Consider the following 18,133-nt stretch of genomic DNA (forward strand, 5'->3'; position numbering starts at 1 on the left):
TTCCTTAAAATGTCTTAAAATGTCTGGAATTATAAGTGTGTTGCTCAGTTTTTCTGTTACCGATGTATATCCCACACTAATGATCATTTCCGCACCGCCGTATACTCCGCCTAATGGCAGTAGTTCGATCGTCACCTAACAGGTGGAAACAGCAGACGATGCTTTAGCTGCCTAACAAGCTGCTTTTATTTGATGAATAATAAAATCAACAATAAAATCGTCTGCTCCACTGAGTACTCTCTCCTGCATCCATTCAACTGAGTACTCTCTCCTGCGTCCATTCAACTGCGTCCGCTCAACTGAGTACTCTCAACTGTGTACTCTCTCCTGTGTCCACTCAACAGCGTCCTCTCACCTGCGTAATCTCAACTGCTTACTCACCTGCATACTCTCTCCTGTGTCCACTCAACAGCATCTGCTCAACTGAGTACTCTCTCCTGCGTCCACTCAATTGAGTACTCTGAACTGCCTACTCTCTCCTGCGTCCATTCAAATGTGTCCACTCAAATGAGTACTCTCTCCTGCGTCCATTGAACAGCATCCACTCAACTGAGTGCTCTCTCCTGCAACCATTCAACTGCATCCGCTCAACTGAGTACTCTCCTGCGTCCATTCAACTGTGCCCACTCAACTGAGTACTCTATCGCATACTCTCTCCTGTGTACATTCAACTGCGTCCACTCAACTGAGTACTCTGTCGCATACTCTCTCCTGTGTCCACTAAACAGCGTCTGCTCAACTGAGTATTCTCTCCTGCATCCACTCAACTGAGTACTCTGAACTGCGTACTCTCTCCTGCATCCATTCAACTTGTGTACATTCAACCGCGTCCACTCAACTGAGTACTCTTTCGCATACTCTTCTGTGTCCACTCAACAGCGTCTGCTCAACTGAGTACCCTCTCCTACGTCCACTCAACTGAGTACTCTCAATGGCGTACTCTCTCCTCCGTCCATTCAACTGTGTCCACTCAAATGAGTACTCTCCCCTGCGTCCACTGAACAGCATCCACTCAACTGAGTGCTCTCTCCTGCGTCCACTCAACTGAGTACTCTCTCCTGCGTCCATTCAACTGAGTACTCTCTCCTGTGTCCATTCAACTGCGTCCGATCAACTGAGTACTCTCAACTGCGTACTCTCTCCTGTGTCCACTCAACAGCGTCCTCTCACCTGCATACTCTCTCCTGTGTCCACTCAACAGCATCTGCTCAACTGAGTACTCTCTCCTGCGTCCACTCAATTGAGTACTCTGAACTGCCTACTCTCTCCTGTGTCCATTCAAATGTGTCCACTCAAATGAGTACTCTCTCCTGCGTCCATTGAACAGCATCCACTCAACTGAGTGCTCTCCTGCGTCCATTCAACTGAGTACTCTCTCCTGTGTCCATTCAACTGCGTCCGATCAACTGAGTACTCTCAACTGCGTACTCTCTCCTTGGTCCATTCAATTGTGTCCACTCAACTGAGTACTCTCTCGCATACTCTCTCCTGCGTCCACTCATCAGAGTACGCTGAACTGCGTACTCTCTCCTGCGTCCATTCAACTGTGTCCACTCAACTGAGTACTCTCAACTGAGTACTCTCTCCTGCGTCAATTCAACTGCGTCCGCTCAACTGAGTACTCTCAACTGTGTACTCTCTCCTGTGTCCACTCAACAGCGTCCTCTCACCTGCATAATCTCAACTGCTTACTCACCTGCATACTCTCTCCTGTGTCCACTCAACAGCATCTGCTCAACTGAGTACTCTCTCCTGCGTCCACTCAATTGAGTACTCTGAACTGCCTACTCTCTCCTGCGTCCATTGAACAGCATCCACTCAACTGAGTGCTCTCTCCTGCGACCATTCAACTGCATCCGCTCAACTGAGTACTCTCTCCTGTGTACATTCAACTGCGTCCACTCAACTGAGTACTCTGTCGCATACTCTCTCCTGTGTCCACTAAACAGCGTCTGCTCAACTGAGTATTCTCTCCTTCGTCCACTCAACTCAGTACTCTGAACTGCGTACTCTCTCCTGCATCCATTCAACTTGTGTACATTCAACCGCGTCCACTCAACTGAGTACTCTTTCGCATACTCTCTCCTGTGTCCACTCAACAGCGTCTGCTCAACTGAGTACTCTCTCCTACGTCCACTCAACTGAGTACTCTCAATGGCGTATTCTCTCCTGCGTCCATTCAACTGTGTCCACTCAAATGAGTACTCTCCCCTGCGTCCACTGAACAGCATCCACTCAACTGAGTGCTCTCTCCTGCGTCCACTCAACTGAGTACTCTCTCTTGCATCCATTCAACTGCGTCCGATCAACTGAGTACTCTCAACTGCGTATTCTCTCCTGTGTCCACTCAACAGCGTCCTCTCACCTGCGTAATCTCAAATGATTACTCACCTGCATACTCTTTCCTGTGTCCACTCAACAGCGTCTGCTCAACTGAGTACTCTCTCCTGCGTCAACTCAACTGAGTACTGTCAATGGCGTACTCTCTCTTGCGTCCATTCAACTGTGTACATTCAACTGCATCCACTCAACTGAGTACTCTCTCGCATACTCTCTCCTGTGTCCACTCAACAGCGTCCACTCAACTGAGTGCTCTCTCCTGCGTCCATTCAACTGCGTCCGCTCAACTGAGTACTCTGAACTGCGTACTCTCTCCTGTGTCCACTCAACAGCGTCCTCTCACCTGTGTAATCTCAAATGCTTACTCACCTGCATACTCTCTCCTGTGTCTACTAAACAGCGTCTGCTCAACTGAGTACTCTCTCCTGCGTCCATTCAACTGCGTCCACCTAACTGCGTCCTCTCACCTGCGTAATCTCAACTTCATACTCAACAGCGTACTCACCTGCGTGTTCTCTCCTGTGTCCACTCAACAGTGTCTACTCAACTGAGTACTCTCTCCTGCGTCCACTCAACTGAGTACTCTCAACTGCGTACTCTCTCCTGCGTCCATTTAACTGCGTCCTCTCACCTGCATAATCTCAACTGCGTAATCTCAACTGTGTACTCACCTGAGTGTTCTCTCCTGTGTCCACTCAACAGCGTCTGCTCAACTGAGTACTCTCTCCTGCGTCCACTCAACTGAGTACTCTCAACTGCGTACTCTCTCCTGCGTCCATTTTACAGCGTCCTCTCACCTGCGTAATCTCAACTGCATACTCAAAAGCGTACTCACCTGCGTGTTCTCTCCTGTGTCCACTCAACAGTGTCTACTCAACTGAGTACTCTCTCCTGCGTCCACTCAACTGAGTACTCTCAACTGCGTACTCTCTCCTGCGTCCATTTAACAGCGCCCTCTCACCTGCATAATCTCAACTGCGTAATCTCAACTGTGTACTCACCTGAGTGTTCTCTCCTGTGTCCACTCAACAGCGTCTGCTCAACTGAGTACTCTCCTGCGTCCACTCAACTGAGTACTCTCAACTGCATACTCACTCCTGCGTCCATTTAACAGCGTCCTCTCACCTGCATAATCTCAACTGCGTAATCTCAACTGCGTACTCACCTGCGTGTTCTCTCCTGCGTCCACTCAACTGAGTATTCTCAACTGCACTCAATTTTGGCAGTGGTGAGACCTTCAATGTTAAGCTGGAAAAGCGCTAGCGTAGGAACTTTAAGCTGTGGACGTTGTGAAGACATTTGTTTCGCTTGAAGGGCATGCAACCTTGCAACTACTCTTCAGCTACTTGCGGGGGAGGCCAAGTGGAGGCTGTCTTCGTCTCCCCCTGCATACTCACCTGCGAACTCTCTCCTGTGTCCACTCAACAGCGTCTGCTCAACTGAGTACTCTCTCCTGCGTCCACTCAACTGAGTACTCTCAACTGCGTAATCTTTCTTGCGTCCATTCAACAGCGTCCACCCAACTGCGTCCTCTCACCTGCGTTATTTCAACTGCATACTCAACTGCGTACTCACCTGCGTGTTCTCTCCTGTGTCCACTCAACAGCGTGTGCTCAACTGAGTACTCTCTCCTGCATCCACTCAACTGAGTACTCTCAACTGCATAGTCTCTCCTGCGCCCATTCAACTGCGTCCATTCAACTGAGTACTCTCTCCTGCGTCCATTGTCCACTCAACTGCGTCCTCTTACCTGCATGATCTCAACTGCATACTCAACTGCATACTCACCTGCGAACTCTCTCCTGTGTCCACTCAACAGCATCTGCTCAACTGAGTATTCTCTTCTGCATCCACTCAACTGAGTACTCTCAACTGCGTACTCTCTCCTGCGTCCTCTCAACTGCGTACTCTCTCCTGCGTCCACTCAACTGAGTACTCTCTCCTGCGTCCATTCAACAGCGTCCACCTAACTGCGTCCTCTCACCTGCGTAATCTCAACTTCATACTCAACTGCGTACTCACCTGCGTGTTCTCTCGTGTGTCCACTCAACAGTGTCTGCTCAACTGAGTACTCTCTCCTGCGTCCACTCAACTGATTACTCTCAACTACGTACTCTCTCCTGCGTCCATTCAACTGCGTCCACTCAACTTAGTACTCACTCCTGCGTCCATTCAACATCGTCCAACCAACTGCATCCTCACACCTGCATAATCTCAACTGCATACTCAACAGCGTACTCACCTGCGTGTTCTCTCCTGTGTCCACTCAACAGTGTCTACTCAACTGAGTACTCTCCTGCGTCCACTCAACTGAGTACTCTCAACTGCGTACTCTCTCCTGCGTCCATTTAACTGCGTCCTCTCACCTGCATAATCTCAACTGCGTAATCTCAACTGTGTACTCACCTGAGTGTTCTCTCCTGTGTCCACTCAACAGCGTCTGCTCAACTGAGTACTCTCTCCTGCGTCCACTCAACTGAGTACTCTCAACTGCGTACTCTCTCCTGCGTCCATTTAACTGCGTCCTCTCACCTGCATAATCTCAACTGCGTAATCTCAACTGTGTACTCACCTGAGTGTTCTCTCCTGTGTCCACTCAACAGCGTCTGCTCAACTGAGTACTCTCTCCTGCGTCCACTCAACTGAGTACTCTCAACTGCGTACTCTCTCCTGCGTCCATTTTACAGCGTCCTCTCACCTGCGTAATCTCAACTGCATACTCAACAGCGTACTCACCTGCGTGTTCTCTCCTGTGTCCACTCAACAGTGTCTACTCAACTGAGTACTCTCTCCTGCATCCACTCAACTGAGTACTCTCAACTGCGTACTCTCTCCTGCGTCCATTTAACAGCGTCCTCTCACCTGCATAATCTCAACTGCGTAATCTCAACTGTGTACTCACCTGAGTGTTCTCTCCTGTGTCCACTCAACAGCGTCTGCTCAACTGAGTACTCTCTCCTGCGTCCACTCAACTGAGTACTCTCAACTGCGTACTCTCTCCTGCGTCCATTTACAGCGTCCTCTCACCTGCGTAATCTCAACTGCGTACTCACCTGCGTGTTCTCTCCTGTGTCCACTCAACATCGTCTGCTCACCTGAGTACTCTCTCCTGCGTCCACTCAACTGATTACTCTCAACTGCGTACTCTCTCCTGCGTCCATTCAACTGTGTCCACTCAACTTAGTACTCACTCCTGCGTCCATTCAACATCGTCCAACCAACTGCGTCCTCACACCTGCGTAATCTCAACTGCATACTCAACAGCGTACTCACCTGCGTGTTCTCTGCTGTGTCCACTCAACAGTGTCTGCTCAACTGAGTATTCTCTTCTGCATCCACTCAACTGAGTACTCTCAACTGCGTACTCTCTCCTGCGTCCTCTCAACTGCGTACTCTCTCCTGCGTCCACTCAACTGAGTACTCTCTCCTGCGTCCATTCAACAGCGTCCACCTAACTGCGTCCTCTCACCTGCGTAATCTCAACTTCATACTCAACTGCGTACTCACCTGCGTGTTCTCTCGTGTGTCCACTCAACAGTGTCTGCTCAACTGAGTACTCTCTCCTGCGTCCACTCAACTGATTACTCTCAACTACGTACTCTCTCCTGCGTCCATTCAACTGCGTCCACTCAACTTAGTACTCACTCCTGCGTCCATTCAACATCGTCCAACCAACTGCATCCTCACACCTGCATAATCTCAACTGCATACTCAACAGCGTACTCACCTGCGTGTTCTCTCCTGTGTCCACTCAACAGTGTCTACTCAACTGAGTACTCTCCTGCGTCCACTCAACTGAGTACTCTCAACTGCGTACTCTCTCCTGCGTCCATTTAACTGCGTCCTCTCACCTGCATAATCTCAACTGCGTAATCTCAACTGTGTACTCACCTGAGTGTTCTCTCCTGTGTCCACTCAACAGCGTCTGCTCAACTGAGTACTCTCTCCTGCGTCCACTCAACTGAGTACTCTCAACTGCGTACTCTCTCCTGCGTCCATTTAACTGCGTCCTCTCACCTGCATAATCTCAACTGCGTAATCTCAACTGTGTACTCACCTGAGTGTTCTCTCCTGTGTCCACTCAACAGCGTCTGCTCAACTGAGTACTCTCTCCTGCGTCCACTCAACTGAGTACTCTCAACTGCGTACTCTCTCCTGCGTCCATTTTACAGCGTCCTCTCACCTGCGTAATCTCAACTGCATACTCAACAGCGTACTCACCTGCGTGTTCTCTCCTGTGTCCACTCAACAGTGTCTACTCAACTGAGTACTCTCTCCTGCATCCACTCAACTGAGTACTCTCAACTGCGTACTCTCTCCTGCGTCCATTTAACAGCGTCCTCTCACCTGCATAATCTCAACTGCGTAATCTCAACTGTGTACTCACCTGAGTGTTCTCTCCTGTGTCCACTCAACAGCGTCTGCTCAACTGAGTACTCTCTCCTGCGTCCACTCAACTGAGTACTCTCAACTGCGTACTCTCTCCTGCGTCCATTTACAGCGTCCTCTCACCTGCGTAATCTCAACTGCGTACTCACCTGCGTGTTCTCTCCTGTGTCCACTCAACATCGTCTGCTCACCTGAGTACTCTCTCCTGCGTCCACTCAACTGATTACTCTCAACTGCGTACTCTCTCCTGCGTCCATTCAACTGTGTCCACTCAACTTAGTACTCACTCCTGCGTCCATTCAACATCGTCCAACCAACTGCGTCCTCACACCTGCGTAATCTCAACTGCATACTCAACAGCGTACTCACCTGCGTGTTCTCTGCTGTGTCCACTCAACAGTGTCTGCTCAACTGAGTACTCTCTCCTGCGTCCATTCAACTGAGTATTCTCAACTGCGTACTCTCTCCTGCGTCCACTCAACGGAGTACTCTCTCCTGCGTCGATTGTCCACTCACCTGCAAAATCTCAACTGCGTACTCACCTGCGTGTTCTCTCCTGTGTCCACTCAACAGCGTCTGCTCAACTGAGTACTCTCTCCTGCGTCCACTCAACTGTGTATTATCAACTGCACTCAATTTTGGCAGTGGTGAGACCTTCAATGTTAAGCTGGAAAAGCGCTAGCGTAGGAACTTTAGGCTGTGGACGTTGTGAAGACATTTGTTTCGCTTGAAGGGCATGCAACCTTGCAACTACTCTTCAGCTACTTGCAGGGGAGGCCACGTGGAGGCTGTCTTCGTCTCCCCCTGCATACTCACCTGCGAACTCTCTCCTGTGTCCACTCAACAGCGTCTGGTCAACTGAGTACTCTCTCCTGCGTCCACTCAACTGAGTACTCTCAACTGCGTACTCTCTCCTGCGTCCATTTTACAGCGTCCTCTCACCTGCATAATCTCAACTGCGTAATCTCAACTGTGTACTCACCTGAGTGTTCTCTCCTGTGTCCACTCAACAGCGTCTGCTCAACTGAGTACTCTCTCCTGCGTCCACTCAACTGAGTACTCTCAACTGCGTACTCTCTCCTGCGTCCATTTTACAGCGTCCTCTCACCTGCGTAATCTCAACTGCGTACTCACCTGCGTGTTCTCTCCTGTGTCCACTCAACATCGTCTGCTCAACTGAGTACTCTCTCCTGCGTCCACTCAACTGATTACTCTCAACTGCGTACTCTCTCCTGCGTCCATTCAACTGTGTCCACTCAACTTAGTACTCACTCCTGCGTCCATTCAACCACTGTCCAACCAACTGCGTCCTCACACCTGCGTAATCTCAACTGCATACTCAACAGCGTACTCACCTGCGTGTTCTCTGCTGTGTCCACTCAACAGTGTCTGCTCAACTGAGTACTCTCTCCTGCGTCCATTCAACTGAGTATTCTCAACTGCGTACTCTCTCTTGCGTCCACTCAACGGAGTACTCTCTCCTGCGTCGATTGTCCACTCACCTGCAAAATCTCAACTGCGTACTCACCTGCGTGTTCTCTCCTGTGTCCACTCAACAGCGTCTGCTCAACTTTGGCAGTGGTGAGACCTTCAATGTTAAGCTGGAAAAGCGCTAGCGTAGGAACTTTAGGCTGTGGACGTTGTGAAGACATTTGTTTCGCTTGAAGGGCATGCAACCTTGCAACTACTCTTCAGCTACTTGCGGGGGAGGCCACGTGGAGGCTGTCTTCGTCTCCCCCTGCATACTCACCTGCGAACTCTCTCCTGTTTCCACTCAACAGCGTCTGGTCAACTGAGTACTCTCTCCTGCGTCCACTCAACTGAGTACTCTCAACTGCGTACTCTTTCCTGCGTCCATTCAACAGCGTCCACCCAACTGCGTCCTCTCACCTGCGTAATCTCAACTGCATACTCAACTGCGTACTCACCTGCATGTTCTCTCCTGTGTCCACTCAACAGCGTCTGCTCAACTGAGTACTCTCTCCTGCATCCACTCAACTGAGTACTCTCAACTGCATACTCTCTCCTGCGCCCATTCAACTGCGTGCCCTGAACTGAGTACTCTCTCCTGCGTCCATTTTACAGCGTCCTCTCACCTGCATAATCTCAACTGCGTAATCTCAACTGCGTACTCACCTGCGTGTTCTCTTCTGTGTCCACTCAACAGCGTCTGCTCAACTGAGTACTCTCAACTGCGTACTCTCTCCTGCGTCCATTTAACAGCGTCCTCTCACCTGCATAATCTCAACTGCGTAATCTCAACTGCGTACTCACCTGCGTGTTCTCTCCTGTGTCCACTCAACAGCGTCTGCTCAACTGAGTACTCTCTCCTGCGTCCATTCAACTGCGTCCACTCAATGGAGTACTCTCTCCTGCGTCAATTGTCCACTCACCTGCAAAATCTCAACTGCGTACTCACCTGCGTGTTCTCTCCTGTGTCCAATCAACAGCGTCTGCTCAACTGAGTACTCTCTCCTGCGTCCACTCAACTGAGTACTCTCAACTGCGTACTCTTTCCTGCGTCCATTCAACAGCGTCCACCCAACTGTGTCCTCTCACCTGCGTAATCTCAACTGCATACTCAACTGCGTACTCACCTGCGTGTTCTCTCCTGTGTCCACTCAACAACGTCTGCTCAACTGAGTACTCTCCTGCGTCCACTCAACTGAGTACTCTCAACTGCGTACTCTCTCCTGCGTCCATTTAACAGCGTCCTCTCACCTGCATAATCTCAACTGCGTACTCACCTGCGTGTTCTCTCCTGTGTCCACTCAACAGCGTCTGCTCAACTGATTACTCTCTCCTGCGTCCACTCAACTGAGTATTCTCAACTGCACTCAATTTTGGCAGTGGTGAGACCTTCAATGTTAAGCTGGAAAAGCGCTAGCGTAGGAACTTTAGGCTGTGGACGTTGTGAAGACATTTGTTTCGCTTGAAGGGCATGCAACCTTGCAACTACTCTTCAGCTACTTGCGGGGGAGGCCACGTGGAGGCTGTCTTCGTCTCCCCCTGCATACTCACCTGCGAACTCTCTCCTGTTTCCACTCAACAGCGTCTGGTCAACTGAGTACTCTCTCCTGCGTCCACTCAACTGAGTACTCTCAACTGCGTACTCTTTCCTGCGTCCATTCAACAGCGTCCACCCAACTGCGTCCTCTCACCTGCGTAATCTCAACTGCATACTCAACTGCGTACTCACCTGCATGTTCTCTCCTGTGTCCACTCAACAGCATCTGCTCAACTGAGTACTCTCTCCCGCATCCACTCAACTGAGTACTCTCAACTGCATACTCTCTCCTGCGCCCATTCAACTGCGTCCCCTGAACTGAGTACTCTCTCCTGCGTCCATTTTACAGCGTCCTCTCACCTGCATAATCTCAACTGCGTACTCACCTGCGTGTTCTCTCCTGTGTCCACTCAACAGCGTCTGCTCAACTGAGTACTCTCTCCTGCGTCCATTCAACTGCGTCCACTCAACGGAGTACTCTCTCCTGCGTCAATTGTCCACTCACCTGCAAAATCTCAACTGCGTACTCACCTGCGTGTTCTCTCCTGTGTCCAATCAACAGCGTCTGCTCAACTGAGTACTCTCCCCTGCGTCCACTCAACTGAGTACTCTCAACTGCGTACTCTTTCCTGTGTCCATTCAACAGCGTCCACCCAACTGCGTCCTCTCACCTGCGTAATCTCAACTGCATACTCAACTGCGTACTCACCTGCGTGTTCTCTCCTGTGTCCACTCAACAACGTCTGCTCAACTGAGTACTCTCTCCTGCGTCCACTCAACTGAGTATTCTCAACTGCGTACTCTCTCCTGCGTCCATTTAACAGCGTCCTCTCACCTGCATAATCTCAACTGCGTACTCACCTGCGTGTTCTCTCCTGTGTCCACTCAACATCGTCTGCTCAACTGAGTACTCTCTCCTGCGTCCACTCAACTGATTACTCTCAACTGCGTACTCTCTCCTGCGTCCATTCAACTGTGTCCACTCAACTTAGTACTCACTCCTGCGTCCATTCAACCACTGTCCAACCAACTGCGTCCTCACACCTGCGTAATCTCAACTGCATACTCAACAGCGTACTCACCTGCGTGTTCTCTGCTGTGTCCACTCAACAGTGTCTGCTCAACTGAGTACTCTCTCCTGCGTCCATTCAACTGAGTATTCTCAACTGCGTACTCTCTCTTGCGTCCACTCAACGGAGTACTCTCTCCTGCGTCGATTGTCCACTCACCTGCAAAATCTCAACTGCGTACTCACCTGCGTGTTCTCTCCTGTGTCCACTCAACAGCGTCTGCTCAACTGAGTACTCTCTCCTGCGTCCACTCAACTAAGTACTCTCAACTGCATACTCTCTCCTGCGCCCATTCAACTGCGTCCCCTCAACTGAGTACTCTCTCCTGCGTCCATTTTACAGCGTCCTCTCACCTGCATAATGTCAACTGCGTACTCACCTGCGTGTTCTCTTCTGTGTCCACTCAACAGCGTCTGCTCAACTGAGTACTCTCAACTGCGTACTCTCTCCTGCGTCCATTTAACAGCGTCCTCTCACCTGCATAATCTCAACTGCGTAATCTCAACTGCGTACTCACCTGCGTGTTCTCTCCTGTGTCCACTCAACAGCGTCTGCTCAACTGAGTACTCTCTCCTGCGTCCATTCAACTGCGTCCACTCAACGGAGTACTCTCTCCTGCGTCAATTGTCCACTCACCTGCAAAATCTCAACTGCGTACTCACCTGCGTGTTCTCTCCTGTGTCCAATCAACAGCGTCTGCTCAACTGAGTACTCTCTCCTGCGTCCACTCAACTGAGTACTCTCAACTGCGTACTCTTTCCTGCGTCCATTCAACAGCGTCCACCCAACTGCGTCCTCTCACCTGCGTAATCTCAACTGCATACTCAACTGCGTACTCACCTGCGTGTTCTCTCCTGTGTCCACTCAACAACGTCTGCTCAACTGAGTACTCTCTCCTGCGTCCACTCAACTGAGTACTCTCAACTGCGTACTCTCTCCTGCGTCCATTTAACAGCGTCCTCTCACCTGCATAATCTCAACTGCGTACTCACCTGCGTGTTCTCTCCTGTGTCCACTCAACAGCGTCTGCTCAACTGAGCACTCTCTCCTGCATCCACTCAACTGAGTACTCTCAACTGCATACTCTCTCCTGCGCCCATTCAACTGCGTCCCCTCAACTGAGTACTCTCTCCTGCGTCCATTTTACAGCGTCCTCTCACCTGCATAATCTCAACTGCGTAATCTCAACTGCGTACTCACCTGCGTGTTCTCTCCTGTGTCCACTCAACAGCGTCTGCTCAACTGAGTACTCTCTCCTGCGTCCATTCAACTGCGTCCACTCAACGGAGTACTCTCTCCTGCGTCAATTGTCCACTCACCTGCAAAATCTCAACTGCGTACTCACCTGCGTGTTCTCTCCTGTGTCCAATCAACAGCGTCTGCTCAACTGAGTACTCTCTCCTGCGTCCACTCAACTGAGTACTCTCAACTGCGTACTCTTTCCTGCGTCCATTCAACAGCGTCCACCCAACTGCGTCCTCTCACCTGCGTAATCTCAACTGCATACTCAACTGCGTACTCACCTGCGTGTTCTCTCCTGTGTCCACTCAACAACGTCTGCTCAACTGAGTACTCTCTCCTGAGTCCACTCAACTGAGTACTCTCAACTGCGTACTCTCTCCTGCGTCCATTTAACAGCGTCCTCTCACCTGCATAATCTCAACTGCGTACTCACCTGCGTGTTCTCTCCTGTGTCCACTCAACAGCGTCTGCTCAACTGATTACTCTCTCCTGCGTCCACTCAACTGAGTATTCTCAACTGCACTCAATTTTGGCAGTGGTGAGACCTTCAATGTTAAGCTGGAAAAGCGCTAGCGTAGGAACTTTAGGCTGTGGACGTTGTGAAGACATTTGTTTCGCTTGAAGGGCATGCAACCTTGCAACTACTCTTCAGCTACTTGCGGGGGAGGCCACGTGGAGGCTGTCTTCGTCTCCCCCTGCATACTCACCTGCGAACTCTCTCCTGTTTCCACTCAACAGCGTCTGGTCAACTGAGTACTCTCTCCTGCGTCCACTCAACTGAGTACTCTCAACTGCGTACTCTTTCCTGCGTCCATTCAACAGCGTCCACCCAACTGCGTCCTCTCACCTGCGTAATCTCAACTGCATACTCAACTGCGTACTCACCTGCATGTTCTCTCCTGTGTCCACTCAACAGCGTCTGCTCAACTGAGTACTCTCTCCTGCATCCACTCAACTGAGTACTCTCAACTGCATACTCTCTCCTGCGCCCATTCAACTGCGTCCCCTCAACTGAGTACTCTCTCCTGCGTCCATTTTACAGCGTCCTCTCACCTGCATAATCTCAACTGCGTAATCTCAACTGCGTACTCACCTGCGTGTTCTCTTCTGTGTCCACTCAACAGCGTCTGCTCAACTGAGTACTCTCAACTGCGTACTCTCTCCTGCGTCCATTTAACAGCGTCCTCTCACCTGCATAATCTCAACTGCGTAATCTCAACTGCGTACTCACCTGCGTGTTCTCTCCTGTGTCCACTCAACAGCGTCTGCTCAACTGAGTACTCTCTCCTGCGTCCATTCAACTGCGTCCACTCAACGGAGTACTCTCTCCTGCGTCAATTGTCCACTCACCTGCAAAATCTCAACTGCGTACTCACCTGCGTGTTCTCTCCTGTGTCCAATCAACAGCGTCTGCTCAACTGAGTACTCTCTCCTGCGTCCACTCAACTGAGTACTCTCAACTGCGTACTCTTTCCTGCGTCCATTCAACAGCGTCCACCCAACTGCGTCCTCTCACCTGCGTAATCTCAACTGCATACTCAACTGCGTACTCACCTGCGTGTTCTCTCCTGTGTCCACTCAACAACGTCTGCTCAACTGAGTACTCTCTCCTGCGTCCACTCAACTGAGTACTCTCAACTGCGTACTCTCTCCTGCGTCCATTTAACAGCGTCCTCTCACCTGCATAATCTCAACTGCGTACTCACCTGCGTGTTCTCTCCTGTGTCCACTCAACAGCGTCTGCTCAACTGATTACTCTCTCCTGCGTCCACTCAACTGAGTATTCTCAACTGCACTCAATTTTGGCAGTGGTGAGACCTTCAATGTTAAGCTGGAAAAGCGCTAGCGTAGGAACTTTAGGCTGTGGACGTTGTGAAGACATTTGTTTCGCTTGAAGGGCATGCAACCTTGCAACTACTCTTCAGCTACTTGCGGGGGAGGCCACGTGGAGGCTGTCTTCGTCTCCCCCTGCATACTCACCTGCGAACTCTCTCCTGTTTCCACTCAACAGCGTCTGGTCAACTGAGTACTCTCTCCTGCGTCCACTCAACTGAGTACTCTCAACTGCGTACTCTTTCCTGCGTCCATTCAACAGCGTCCACCCAACTGCGTCCTCTCACCTGCGTAATCTCAACTGCATACTCAACTGCGTACTCACCTGCATGTTCTCTCCTGTGTCCACTCAACAGCGTCTGCTCAACTGAGTACTCTCTCCTGCATCCACTCAACTGAGTACTCTCAACTGCATACTCTCTCCTGCGCCCATTCAACTGCATCCCCTCAACTGAGTACTCTCTCCTGCGTCCATTTTACAGCGTCCTCTCACCTGCATAATCTCAACTGCGTACTCACCTGCGTGTTCTCTCCTGTGTCCACTCAACAGCGTCTGCTCAACTGAGTACTCTCTCCTGTGTCCATTCAACTGCGTCCACTCAACGGAGTACTCTCTCCTGCGTCAATTGTCCACTCACCTGCAAAATCTCAACTGCGTACTCACCTGCGTGTTCTCTCCTGTGTCCAATCAACAGCGTCTGCTCAACTGAGTACTCTCCCCTGCGTCCACTCAACTGAGTATTCTCAACTGCGTACTCTCTCCTGCGTCCATTTAACAGCGTCCTCTCACCTGCATAATCTCAACTGCGTACTCACCTGCGTGTTCTCTCCTGTGTCCACTCAACAGCGTCTGCTCAACTGAGTACTCTCTCCTGCATCCACTCAACTGAGTACTCTCAACTGCATACTCTCTCCTGCGCCCATTCAACTGCGTCCCCTCAACTGAGTACTCTCTCCTGCGTCCATTTTACAGCGTCCTCTCACCTGCATAATCTCAACTGCGTAATCTCAACTGCGTACTCACCTGCGTGTTCTCTTCTGTGTCCACTCAGCAGCGTCTGCTCAACTGAGTACTCTCAACTGCGTACTCTCTCCTGCGTCCATTTAACAGCGTCCTCTCACCTGCATAATCTCAACTGCGTAATCTTAACTGCGTACTCACCTGCGTGTTCTCTCCTGTGTCCACTCAACAGCGTCTGCTCAACTGAGTACTCTCTCCTGCGTCCATTCAACTGCGTCCACTCAACGGAGTACTCTCTCCTGCGTCAATTGTCCACTCACCTGCAAAATCTCAACTGCGTACTCACCTGCGTGTTCTCTCCTGTGTCCAATCAACAGCGTCTGCTTAACTGAGTACTCTCTCCTGCGTCCACTCAACTGAGTACTCTCAACTGCGTACTCTTTCCTGCGTCCATTCAACTGCGTCCACTCAACGGAGTACTCTCTCCTGCGTCAATTGTCCACTCACCTGCATAATCTCAACTGCGTACTCACCTGCGTGTTCTCTCCTGTGTCCACTCAACAACGTCTGCTCAACTGAGTACTCTCTCCTGCGTCCACTCAACTGAGTACTCTCAACTGCGTACTCTCTCCTGCGTCCATTTAACAGCGTCCTCTCACCTGCATAATCTCAACTGCGTACTCACCTGCGTGTTCTCTCCTGTGTCCACTCAACAGCGTCTGCTCAACTGAGTACTCTCTCCTGCATCCACTCAACTGAGTACTCTCAACTGCATACTCTCTCCTGCGCCCATTCAACTGCGTCCCCTCAACTGAGTACTCTCTCCTGCGTCCATTTTACAGCGTCCTCTCACCTGCATAATCTCAACTGCGTAATCTCAACTGCGTACTCACCTGCGTGTTCTCTCCTGTGTCCACTCAACAGCGTCTGCTCAACTGAGTACTCTCTCCTGCGTCAATTGTCCACTCACCTGCAAAATCTCAACTGCGTACTCACCTGCGTGTTCTCTCCTGTGTCCAATCAACAGCGTCTGCTCAACTGAGTACTCTCTCCTGCGTCCACTCAACTGAGTACTCTCAACTGCGTACACTTTCCTGCGTCCATTCAACAGCGTCCACCCAACTGCGTCCTCTCACCTGCGTAATCTCAACTGCATACTCAACTGCGTACTCACCTGCGTGTTCTCTCCTGTGTCCACTCAACAACGTCTGCTCAACTGAGTACTCTCTCCTGCGTCCACTCAACTGAGTACTCTCAACTGCGTACTCTCTCCTGCGTCCATTTAACAGCGTCCTCTCACCTGCATAATCTCAACTGCGTACTCACCTGCGTGTTCTCTCCTGTGTCCACTCAACAGCGTCTGCTCAACTGATTACTCTCTCCTGCGTCCACTCAACTGAGTATTCTCAACTGCACTCAATTTTGGCAGTGGTGAGACCTTCAATGTTAAGCTGGAAAAGCGCTAGCGTAGGAACTTTAGGCTGTGGACGTTGTGAAGACATTTGTTTCGCTTGAAGGGCATGCAACCTTGCAACTACTCTTCAGCTACTTGCGGGGGAGGCCACGTGGAGGCTGTCTTCGTCTCCCCCTGCATACTCACCTGCGAACTCTCTCCTGTTTCCACTCAACAGCGTCTGGTCAACTGAGTACTCTCTCCTGCGTCCACTCAACTGAGTACTCTCAACTGCGTACTCTTTCCTGCGTCCATTCAACAGCGTCCACCCAACTGCGTCCTCTCACCTGCGTAATCTCAACTGCATACTCAACTGCGTACTCACCTGCATGTTCTCTCCTGTGTCCACTCAACAGCGTCTGCTCAACTGAGTACTCTCTCCTGCATCCACTCAACTGAGTACTCTCAACTGCATACTCTCTCCTGCGCCCATTCAACTGCATCCCCTCAACTGAGTACTCTCTCCTGCGTCCATTTTACAGCGTCCTCTCACCTGCATAATCTCAACTGCGTACTCACCTGCGTGTTCTCTCCTGTGTCCACTCAACAGCGTCTGCTCAACTGAGTACTCTCTCCTGTGTCCATTCAACTGCGTCCACTCAACGGAGTACTCTCTCCTGCGTCAATTGTCCACTCACCTGCAAAATCTCAACTGCGTACTCACCTGCGTGTTCTCTCCTGTGTCCAATCAACAGCGTCTGCTCAACTGAGTACTCTCCCCTGCGTCCACTCAACTGAGTATTCTCAACTGCGTACTCTCTCCTGCGTCCATTTAACAGCGTCCTCTCACCTGCATAATCTCAACTGCGTACTCACCTGCGTGTTCTCTCCTGTGTCCACTCAACAGCGTCTGCTCAACTGAGTACTCTCTCCTGCATCCACTCAACTGAGTACTCTCAACTGCATACTCTCTCCTGCGCCCATTCAACTGCGTCCCCTCAACTGAGTACTCTCTCCTGCGTCCATTTTACAGCGTCCTCTCACCTGCATAATCTCAACTGCGTAATCTCAACTGCGTACTCACCTGCGTGTTCTCTTCTGTGTCCACTCAGCAGCGTCTGCTCAACTGAGTACTCTCAACTGCGTACTCTCTCCTGCGTCCATTTAACAGCGTCCTCTCACCTGCATAATCTCAACTGCGTAATCTTAACTGCGTACTCACCTGCGTGTTCTCTCCTGTGTCCACTCAACAGCGTCTGCTCAACTGAGTACTCTCTCCTGCGTCCATTCAACTGCGTCCACTCAACGGAGTACTCTCTCCTGCGTCAATTGTCCACTCACCTGCAAAATCTCAACTGCGTACTCACCTGCGTGTTCTCTCCTGTGTCCAATCAACAGCGTCTGCTTAACTGAGTACTCTCTCCTGCGTCCACTCAACTGAGTACTCTCAACTGCGTACTCTTTCCTGCGTCCATTCAACTGCGTCCACTCAACGGAGTACTCTCTCCTGCGTCAATTGTCCACTCACCTGCATAATCTCAACTGCGTACTCACCTGCGTGTTCTCTCCTGTGTCCACTCAACAACGTCTGCTCAACTGAGTACTCTCTCCTGCGTCCACTCAACTGAGTACTCTCAACTGCGTACTCTCTCCTGCGTCCATTTAACAGCGTCCTCTCACCTGCATAATCTCAACTGCGTACTCACCTGCGTGTTCTCTCCTGTGTCCACTCAACAGCGTCTGCTCAACTGAGTACTCTCTCCTGCATCCACTCAACTGAGTACTCTCAACTGCATACTCTCTCCTGCGCCCATTCAACTGCGTCCCCTCAACTGAGTACTCTCTCCTGCGTCCATTTTACAGCGTCCTCTCACCTGCATAATCTCAACTGCGTAATC

At 50.8% G+C, this 18,133-nt stretch overlaps 1 protein-coding gene; it reads left to right on the forward strand.

The window, feature by feature from the left end:
- The window catches only part of LOC143487016 (uncharacterized), a 105,888-nt gene that overhangs the window by 49,556 nt on the left and 38,199 nt on the right, over positions 1-18,133 (forward strand).

This window comes from Brachyhypopomus gauderio, chromosome 2, assembly GCF_052324685.1.
Source record: "Brachyhypopomus gauderio isolate BG-103 chromosome 2, BGAUD_0.2, whole genome shotgun sequence".
NCBI lineage: Eukaryota > Metazoa > Chordata > Actinopteri > Gymnotiformes > Hypopomidae > Brachyhypopomus > Brachyhypopomus gauderio.